Source organism: Stegodyphus dumicola, chromosome 5, assembly GCF_044657685.1.
Source record: "Stegodyphus dumicola isolate Sdum_Otavi_A_Nest chromosome 5, ASM4465768v1".
NCBI lineage: Eukaryota > Metazoa > Arthropoda > Arachnida > Araneae > Eresidae > Stegodyphus > Stegodyphus dumicola.
Genome location: NC_140772.1, coordinates 52,784,993 through 52,796,699, shown reverse-complemented (window position 1 = coordinate 52,796,699; position 11,707 = coordinate 52,784,993).

Below are 11,707 nucleotides of genomic sequence, written 5' to 3'. Positions count from 1 at the left end.
TTTTTCGAAAAAATATGCATTGATCTAAGCACAAGAGAAGCCTTGTCTTTTGAGGAGATGTTAAATTAGTATCAACATTTTGTTTATCAATGTAATAAAGATTTGTGTACACAGCGAAGTAATCCCATTTTTTGCGGTCAAGTCAGTTTGAATCACAACAGTTGTCAGAATTAATTGATGGAAAAATTCTTGGTAATAAAAGAGCCATTTAGTGGCAGAGTTTTAGATTTAAAGGTAAACTAGGTGCTGCTGATGCTGTGGAGAGGTTTTTGAATTGTCATTTGATATAAATAAATCATAATCTAATTATTTTTTTAAAAAGCAAAAAACTACGTTTATGCAAGTTTTATCTCAATTGCATTTTTAACTAATGCTGACTTGAAGCTATATTTGCTTATCTATCCTAGCTTAAAGACTCTAAAACTACTTATTCTGACTTTGATTGAAAAAGCTGGGATTGTTGTTTTGTTCAGGATCTGCCATGATGCGTTTTGTGTTTCTTCCATCTTTTCGGAAATTTGAATTTTTGACCCTGGATACCACTTTTCACAGATTTTTGTATCACTCATATTCAGTGTTACATCTGTTACCTAGCAAAATGCACTGTGGTGATGTTATGATTGTTACCAATTTGACATACTTCTGAGATGCAATTCTGGAGCAGGGCAAAATGCTTCATCCCATATGTGTACTGTAACTTGTATCTTCTTTGTGCTAAAGACATTTCAGAGTTTATCAATCAAAGCTATTGAATTAATGATAGAGATGCCTTTCTTTTCCTGTAATGAAATAATATTTTAGGTGATTTCTTTATTGTGTTAAAATACTAAAGACCTGCAGTCAAACTAGACAGTTCTGTGTTGTATTTTATATGTGTTGGGTACGTGCTCAGTGATGATTACAAGATGTACACAATACATTGCTCATCTACTATTCTATATTACAGTTATGGTTAAAGATAATAATAGATACAGTTACAGTTACATATATAACATCTCCCTTTTTTATAAAAAACAATAGTAGTAGTAAAATTAAACATATTCTTTTAAATAATAAGGTTTCTTAACAGTCCTACCAGATCGAGTGACTTAGTTATGTCCATTTGAAAAATTTGATGATACTATACCTCTTTTGCTATTTGGTGACACAACACTTTTGTTAGATTTTGAAGGACTTACAGGCACATCTAAATTTGTAGTGCTCCTACTATTTTCATGTATCTCGGGTTCATCTATAACTTCATTCTCATAGTTGTTTTGTATTGCAAACTCTTCCTGATTAGTTCCTTTAAGAAGGTCTCTTCTATTCCTTTCTACAATTCTTCCATCTGTTCTTATAATCCTATATGAACGTGGTCTTTCTGCTTCTTCTATAATTTTCCCTCTTTCATTTAGTTTTTCCCTTTCTCTTTCTCTTTTATGTAAACATGATCTCCTGTTTTCAGTGGTTTTAATGGTCTTGCATTCCTATCATAATAACTTTTTTGTAAGGTTTGTCTCTTCAGTAAGTGTTGTTTATGGTCTTCATATCGTTTAGCTTGGACAAAATTCTCTTTTATAGGCATCAATCCATTTACTTTTCTTCCAAACATCAATTCTGAAGGTGACTTAATTTCATCTGAAATAGGAGAGTTACGATATTCCAGTAAAACTAAATATGGATCCTTGTTGTCAACTACAGCTTTTTCTAACATTCGCTTGACAGTTTGAATATGCCTTTCAACCATTCCATTAGACTGTGGGTATTTTGGACTTGAAGTTCTGGTTTCAAAATTCCATCTTCTTGCAAAATCTTTATATTTCCTGCAATTATATTGTGGACCATTATCCGAATATACTATTTTCGGAATACCATGTCTTGCAAAAATTGATTTCAATTGCTTTATCACTGCTACACTTGACAAATCTTCCAAATGTCCAATTTCAACATATTTGCTAAAATAATCTATAACTATTAGATAATCCCTTCCTTGAAAGTAAAAGAGGTCTGTTCCCAATACTTCCCATGGACCATTAGGTATTTCTTTAGATATCATTGGTTCTTTAGTATTAGCTTTTTGTAAACTTAAACATGTTTGACAATTCAGTACCAAATCTTCAATTTCTTTGGACGTTCCTGGCCAATATAATATTTCTCTTGCTTTGATCTTGCATTTTACTACTCCTAAATGACCATAATGAATTCTGCTTAACATATCTTTTCGTAAACTTCTTGGTACAACAACACAGGAATTTTTAAATATTAATCCATTTGCTTCTGATAGTTCTTCTCTGAAGTTAAAATATGGTTTTGCCAGTTCTGAAACCATACATTTTTCATCTGGCCATCCAGTTTTAATTAATTTTCTTAAAACTTGTAGTTCTTCATCTTTTTCTGTTTCCAGTTGAAAAACTTTCATTTTACCATTAGACATTGGTATACATTCTACAACTAATCCAACATGAGCTTCTATTTCTCCTTCAAAGAAATCAGATCCTTTATCAGTGAATGATGTTGATAATGCATCCGCTATAAAAAGTTCTTTTCCTGGTTTATATTTTACCTCAAACTGATATGGCTGTAATCTTATACGCATTCTTTGTAGTCTTACAGGGCATTTATTTAATGGCTTTTTAAAAATTGATTCCAGTGGTTTATGATCACTTTCCACAGTAATATTTTTTCCAAATGTATACTGGTGAAATTTATCACACGCAAATACAATAGCTAAAGTTTCCTTTTCAATTTGAGCATAATTCTTCTGTGTATCTGTTAATGCCTTAGATGCATATGCCACTGGTAAATTATTCTGCAGTAAGACTGCTCCTAGTCCTTCTTGAGATGCATCTACAGATAAAACTACTGGCATGTTTATATCATAATACTGTAAAACTGGTTTATTTACCAAGACATCTTTTAGTCTTCTAAATGCTTTTTCATGTGTTGCATTCCAGTTCCAGATAACTTGTTTTTTCAACAAATCTCTCAAATATGATGTCAATTCTGAGACATTAGGTATAAAATCTACAAACATATGTAATCATTCCTAGGAAAGTTTCTAATTCTTTCACATTTTTTGGTGGTTTTATATCTAGAATAGCCTTAATTTTGTCTTCATCTGGTTTTAAACCATCTTTAGAAAATATATGTCCCATATATTTCACTTCATTCAGCCCAAATTTACATTTATTTAAATTAAATTTAACATTCTTTTCTCTGGCTCTGTCCAACAACTTCTTTAATCTTGAATCATGTTCTTTTTTATCTTTACCCCAAACTAATAAGTCATCTATATATATTTGAACTCCTTCTAAATCACTAAAAATTTCAGAAAAACTTCTGGTGATGAACTCAGTCCATATGGCAACCTTAAAAAACAATATCTACCAAATGGAGTGTTAAATGTAGTAAATTCACAACTTGAATCTGACAGTTTAATTTGCCAAAATGCTTTGTTTGCATCTAAAATACTAAAGACCTTTGCATTTGTCATTTGAGATGAAATTTCTTCAAAGGTTGGTATGTGATAATGTTCTCTCAGTATATTTTGGTTAAGGTGCTGAGGATCTAAACACACTCTTAAATTTCCATCCTTTTTCCTTACTACCACTAATGAATTCACGAATTCTGTTGGTTGGTTAACTTTTTTTATAATACCATCTTTTTCCATTCTTGCTAATTCCTTTTTTAATGGATTTAATAAGCTAAGTGGAATTTTCCTACAGGGTTCTATTTTACCAACAGCTCCTGGTTTTAATTTAATATGATATGTATATCCAGTTAAATTCCCAGTTCCTTTAAACAAATCTTGATATCCTTTTAAAAGTTCTGGTAACTTTTCATTAGAATCAGGATTTACTGTACAAATCCTTTGTATTAGATTTAATTTTTGCAAAGTAGGTAAACCTAAAATAGCTGGAACAGTTTTATCACATGCTACAACTTGAAATTCTACTTCATCCTTGTCCCCTTTCGATGTTTCACATAATAATTTACATTTTCCAACTACATCAATTGTAGTACCATTGTAATTATTTAAAGTGACTTTTGATTTAGTCAAACATTTCTCTCTTAAATTTAATTGTTTAAATTTAGGCAATGGTAGCACATTACACTGAGCTCCAGTGTCCAACTTAACAAATAAATATTTAGATATGTTTACTTTTAGTTTTTCAAACCATTCGGTTTTATTTTTAGAAAATGGATTTATATCTTCTACTGACCCTAAAATATATTCATTACCATTATTATGTAACTCATGCTCTAAATTATTCTGTACAACATTAACATTTTTAAAAGTGCACATTTTAGAAAAGGGATTTTTCTTTTTACAGTACAAGCAAATCTTATTATAAGCAGGACAGTTGTATAACTTAAGAAAAGTTCCACATTTTCTACATGGTTTTGGATTATTGTACTTAGTTCCTTGATAGTTTGAAGAAGATTTAGTACTTTGTTGCTTTTGTTTTACATGATAGTCTTTCTTACAAGGCTGACTTTTTCCCCCTGAAGGTCGAAATTTATTACGTTTGATAGCTTCTATTTTATTTTCTTCAGTTAAAGTTTTCAGCTGAAGTTCTGCTAATTCAGAAGTTTTACACATTTTAATACATTTCTCCAATGTTAACTGATCTTCCCTTAATAATCTATCTTTGAGATTTTTATTTAGAATTCCACTTACTATTCTATCCCTTATTAAACTATCTTTTAATTCTGCAAATCCACAGTTGCTACTTAATTTCTTTAAATCGGTTAAGAAATCATCAAACGATTCACCTACATGTTGTGTTCGACAGAAAAATATATGTCTATCAACACTTTCGTTTGCTTTCGGTATGCAAAAATTTTCGAAAGCTTCAATTACTTTGTCAACATCCTTCTTATCTTCTTCACTTAAATTAAAAGTATTAAATTTTTCAAGTGCTTCTTCACCAATTATATGCAATAAAATAGCTACTTTAATTTCAGGTGATTTAGTAATACCACCAGACGCTAACATATAAATTTGGAATTTTTGTTTCCATTTCTTCCAATTTTCGCTTAAATTTCCTTTGAAACTTGGATTACTTGGTGGCTTTAATCCATCCATATTTAATTTAGGACTTTAAATAATTTATATATACGTATTTTTAGCCACTTCCAATAAAAATAAACAACTCCCTTACCAGCGATATAAGTTTTGATTTCACAGTAAACAACTTCCCATGATGTTTTTGTTTAGAACATCTTTACCAAGGCTGCATGGTTCTTCAAAAAAGATTTTCTTTTTTAATGAACGACAGGCTGCGCCATGTGTTGTATTTTATATGTGTTGGGTACGTGCTCAGTGATGATTACAAGATGTACACAATACATTGCTCATCTACTATTCTATATTACAGTTATGGTTAAAGATAATAATAGATACAGTTACAGTTACATATATAACAAGTTCCATTTTTTTACATATTTTTATTTAATTAAATCTATTATCAGGAAATATTTTCAGTATGACTATCCAGCTGCAATATCAAATGTCTCGAGTCTATAATATTCTAAAAGCAGTATACGGTTATCACATTATACTGATAAAGGAAATGAGGTCTTGTAAGATAAAATTCTTTCAAATCCTGGACATACCAAGTAGAGCAGTGCCATGTGTGTAAAGTAAAGAAGACATTTGAAAAAATGAATCAGTATTGTGGTATTTCGATGCAAGTAAGAAACTCAAATATAGTACATATACATTCAAAAACTGGGTAGAAGTTAACAATTAGATGCCCCTTGTTTTTTTTTTTTTTTCCCCGATTCCTTTTAAATGCTAAGTTCGGTGCTAGGAAGGCACAATTTTAAGATGGTCGCTACACAAAACCAAAATAAGAAGTCGAAGAATTTCACAAACCTGGTGTCCATGTTTCCTGGACAAAGCTGGACCAAATCCTGGACATACCAAGTAGAGCACTGCCATGTGTGTAAAGTACCTAAGAAGACATTTGAAAAAATGAATCAGTATTGTGGTATTTCGATGCAAGTAAGAAACTCAAATATAGTACATATATATTCAAAAACTGGGTAGAAGTTAACAATTGGATGCCCCTTGTTTTTTTTTTTTTTTTTTTTTTTTCCGATTCCTTTTAAATGCTAAGTTCGGTGCTAGGAAGGCACAATTTTAAGATGGTCGCTGCACAAAACCAAAATAAGAAGTCGAAGAATTTCACAAACCTGGTGTCCATGTACATATCGCTCTATTTTCACTTAAAAGAATATTGGAGAATTGCTCAAACTAGGCATTGTTCACTGCCTTAGCTTTGTCCATGTACACATTGATCTATTTTCATTTACAAAAATCGGGAAGCTAACACAAAGTTAAAACTATCATGGTAAACAGAAATGGGGTTTCATGGCCAAAACTGAACAAAATTTGTTGCTAATCGGAAGGCACCGAATTCTACACTAGAGCCAGAAACTTCTATGTTCTATATGCAGTGTTGAAAGAAACTTGGATTAAACTTTGGATTATGGTAACTTGGCAATTTTTTGGCAACTAACTCTGCTACAGCAAACTGCTAGTTTTTGTTTTTTGGATGCCATTTTGTTTTCACCAAGTAAAGGCATGTTTTTTTTTTTTACTCAAAATTTTTTCCAACAATCTGCTAGCCGAATTACGCTTATACTAGAACTTTTATGGAACAAAAATGCTTAATCGTGACGAAGATTAGGTGCGAAATTGGGAGAAAGTGCAGAATTGCAAACTGCTTGCCGCGTTTTTAAGAATTGCACATACACGGTATTATCCATGTACACGTCGACCTATTTGCACTTAAAAAAACATCCCAGACTTGCACAAAAATGGCATTGCACACACTCTTGACTTTATCCATGTACACTGCTAATGTCTTGGCTAGTAACCTTTATTGCCTTACCAAAATGTTGCCAAACTACCTGTTACCATATTCCAAAGATTAGCCAAAAATGCTTAAATTATGAAGATATTAAATTAAAATTTTTTTCAATATAAGTATATCAAATTTTATATTTTAAATGTCTTCCCCCTTGATGTTAATTAAATTTGATGTTAATTAAAGATGAAATTTTCCAATTAGCGGATTTTCTAAACAAATGTGGAGAAGCGGTAATAAATGAAGATGATAAGAAAGAAGTTTTTCTTTGTGATGACAATGCTTCTCAATCATGAATCAATTAATGAATGGCAAAATCTGTAGTATGGTTCTAAAGCCAGAAAATACCGCTACCGGAAGTGAAGAAAGCGGCAGAGAAGTTACTGAAAACGAGAAAATTTTAATTGACAATTTAGTCGGAATTTTTGAAAAAGCAGCTACAGGACTTCAACAATGTAACTGAACAGGAGATATGTCTGTCTATGGAATTAAAGAGAATGTATTAGCACAAAAAGGAAGCAACTTACATTAAAAGAAATGTCTAATAAGGTAAACAAATAAATATTAAGCTTTTTTTGTAAATTTTGATACCCTTTACATAATAAATACATCATTATTTTATAAATCATGATTTCATATTTTTAATTGTATAATTTCTGCATGCCATCCCACCAGATTTAAATTGATCATCTAATATCCGGAAAAATCCCAAATCTGGAATTGCTGAAGTCCCAATGAGTTCAAATTTTGGACATTGTACTGTACATGTAAATTTATGTTAAGAAGAAAAGCAAAACAATATGTAATTAAAAATTAACATAAAAATAAATGCTAATTATGGAAATCGTTTTGAATTAATTCTGTATTTGTAAAAGAGTTACAAATACTTGTATACATACAGCAATACTTCATTTGCCTTTTATTAAATTTCTCTGGCCATTTTTCCAAAAACAAAACCGTTAAGAATAGTACATTGTCGGAAAACAATCGTATTTAAAATTTCCTACAGTGAGTCTTTCACATTATGTTTAATTTCATGTACAAGTATTGAAATGAGTGATCTGTTAGATTTTTAGAATGTGGACCACTTTTTTACAGCTTCACTATGGAAAAAGATAATGCTGAAATCATGCAAAATAATAATAAATTAATGAAGAATAAATTATGTGTAGGAAGTCGATGAGGATTGTGATATAATGTGCAAATTGTGCGTAGCAGTCAAAGAAAACAATGACAATACAGGAAAAATGGGGTAAAAGTTTACAATTGTGTACACCTTGTTTTTTTTGGTGCTTTTTTTATGATGCCAATATCAGCACCAGAAAAACACAATTTCAAGATGCCTGCTACATGAAACCAAAATAAGAAGTCAAAGAATTGCACGAACTGTATGTCCATGTACACATCAATCTATTTTCACTTTAAAAAAATCAGAGAATCGCACAAACTAGGCATTGCGCACTTCCTTAACTTTGTCCATGTGCGCATCAATTTATTTTCACTTAATTAAAGTCAGTAAACTAAAAGTTAAAACTATCATTGTGACCAGAATAGGGGTTTTATCGCCAAAATCAATCAAAATTTCTTGCCAATTGAAAGGGCAGCCAATTCTACACTAAAGCCAAGAAATGGATGTGTAATGGAGTTACTAGTTTTGTTCTCTCTCTCTTTTTTTTTTTTTTCTAAGTAAGGCATACAGACAAGATTTATTTGAAGTAGTTCATATGGCATTTTTCAAAAGTATTGTGAAAATTGTCTTCACTATTTGCTGTAAATGCAGTACAAAGTGTGATGTATGGACTTGTGCGATTCCGCATTTGGAATTTTTCCGAATATTAGAACATCTTCCTAAATCTAATAAGAGGGCAGTCGGTAATTATAAAATTTAAAGTGTGAAATAATGACAAATAATAAAGCATTTACTATCTAAATGGTATAAAAATTTACAAAAAACAAAGCTTCATATTTATTTGTTCACTTTATTAAGCATATTTTTCACTGTAAGTTGTTTTTGTGTTGATGGAAGAAACATATTTTAGGGCCCAACTTGACGAAAGTTGCGATTTTTTTTTTTTTTTTTTTCTTTTTTTGTGCTATTATTCCTGTTTCTGTGCAGTGCCCTCTCAAGTAAAATGTCATCCAAAACATAGTTAAAACAAAAAGTATAATCTAAATAAACTGCATTTTAAATCAAAATAAAACACGAATATACAGATTATCTAATCTATGCAGTACGGAAAAGAAATGTCGACTTACCTTATTTCGAAATTGTGTCTTTGGAGTGTTTTGTGCAAAATTCATTAACAGCATCCAAAAACGGTTAAAAATTATTTGAACTGGAATCTGTATACTACCATCAGCACATAATTTCACAAAAGTAAGAATAAAAATATCCTTTGTAGTGCCGGACTGTCAGTGGCATTTCTTTTTAAAATCCCTTTTTATTACTCTCTACATATGGTATGGTTCATCTTGGGGTGATCCTCAGTAAAACTCTCTCGTGGCACCTACACATAACCTTTAATTTCTCTAAACAGTGTACTTTCAATAGATAACAAGTTGCTTATTTGTAAAATTGTATTGCGTCTCATACTATGCATATTCGTGTAAATCATATAGGAAAAAGTTACAGCAGGCACAAAATTGTGCCCTAAGACAGATCCCCAACTTGCCCTGGTACGTTCGAAATCAAAAACTTCATGATGAATTAGGCAATTGAACAAGTGAAATATTTTTGTACTAACCTCTCAAGTATGAGCAATCCCATTATAAGGGTTTACGATTATGATTGGAATGTTCCAAATAATTGTAAATGGCCTATGGCCATACTTAGTACGCATATTATTTAAGTTGACATGCTTTACCTGTACTGTACATTTGTGACTTATGTTATAATTTAAGTGCACCAGTTGACTCACAGTACCTGTGTTGAATGTACATATTATACGCATCTCTAGATTCAGGTTAAAGCCAGCTCGTTTTCCCTTTCTCAGCTTTCGCAGATGGCATTATTAGGTCTCGAAACTCGGCGAACATTTTATTTCTTTTAGAATTACCAGTTATCTCACTCTCCTTTTGCTAAAAAATTATAATATAATAATTTGAAAAAAAAATATATTTTATGTTATTTACTCATGACAACATTCGAAACAACCTACATGTTCGACAAGGGGTAGGGTTCTTGACCCAGGCACCCTGGTGCTACACCGTTTCCATGTGAGTGAGTTACGATATGGTTCATTAGAGAAACAACTGCATATACGTACAGCAGAAAAAACTGATGTGTAAGGCACGAAAGAATTCATTTGGAGGAAAGGACATTTTAAATATGCATATACTTAATACTTAATCACACAGGGAAAAAAAAACCTCACATGTGTGAGGTATATAACGAGTCATTTGTTCCCACTAGTTATTTAAACAATCATATACTTATTCATAAATGCGAGAAACCTCATATATGTGAGATATGTAATAAGTCATTTAAAAACCCATATGCGTATTCACACAGGAGAGAAACCTTATGTGTCTGATGTATGTAACAAATTGTTTGCTCGAACTGATCATTTAAAAACCCATATGCTTATTCACACAGGAGAGAAACTTCATGCATGTGAGGAATGTAACAGATCATTTACTCTAAAAGGTGATTTAAAAAGACATATACTAATTGACACAAGAAAGAAATGTTTTGTGTGTTAGTTATGTAACAAGTCACTTACTCAAAAGGGAAATTTAAAGAGACATATCCTTAATCACATAGGAGAGAGACTTCATGTGTGTGAGGTATGTAACAAGTCATTTACTCTAAAAGAGAATTTAAACAGATATATGCTAATTCACACAGGAGAGACACCTCAAGAGTGTGAGATATGAAATAAGTTATTTGCTGTCAAATGTACTTTAAACTAACATGTACTTATCCATACCTGAGAGAAACCTTATGTGTATGATATATGTAATAAGTCATTTACTCACAAACATAGCTTAAACAAAAATGTACTTATCCACACAGGAGAGAAACCTCATGTGTGTAATATATGTAAGGAGTCCTTTACTCACAAACATCTTTTAAACAACCATATACTTATTCACAAGAAGAGAAACTCCATGAGTTACATGTGTAAGAAATCGTTAAGATGTTATAAAAATTGAAATTTGGGTGCCTAGAAATAATAGAAGGCTAGTGTCTTTTGTTTAAAAGCTAGATTAACAAGAAAGTTTACTCATCTGTGCAGTAATCTTGACCATGCTATAAAGAAATGTCTTTCTATGAGGTGTATTTAACTTGTCTTTTCATATAAATTCTTAATAAATCATTTGTTTGTTTCCACAAGATTAAAACTTCATGTTTGCGAGATAAGTCACAAGTCATTTTATCATCATGTTAGTGCGAATTACAACAGACTTATTTTTCATGAAATTTGTTCCTGAAAATCATGCCATTAGTATATCCCACTACATGTGTTTTCTGTGCGATATGTATTAGTATTTCATATCACGTATGCAGGCTGATTAAAGTATTGCTGATTTAAAGCAATTCTTATTCTTGGTATTTAATTAGTAATGAAAGATTTAAAACAGCATGTTCCAATATTGAAAAGTAATGACTGCTTATAATGTTTTGAATCAAGAAATTGTATTCATGTCACATTCCTCCCATTCAGATAATGTCATGAAATGTTGAACATTTTCATTTGACTGGAAATTTCATTCACATTTTGCACTGTAATCCACTTTTCACTGCATTTTTGTAAAAAGTATGGAATGTGAAATATCTTGTTTTGTGATTTTGGTACTGCAGGATTTAAATAGTTCTATCTTCCTTGTTAACTTCTGGAACTGCTTTT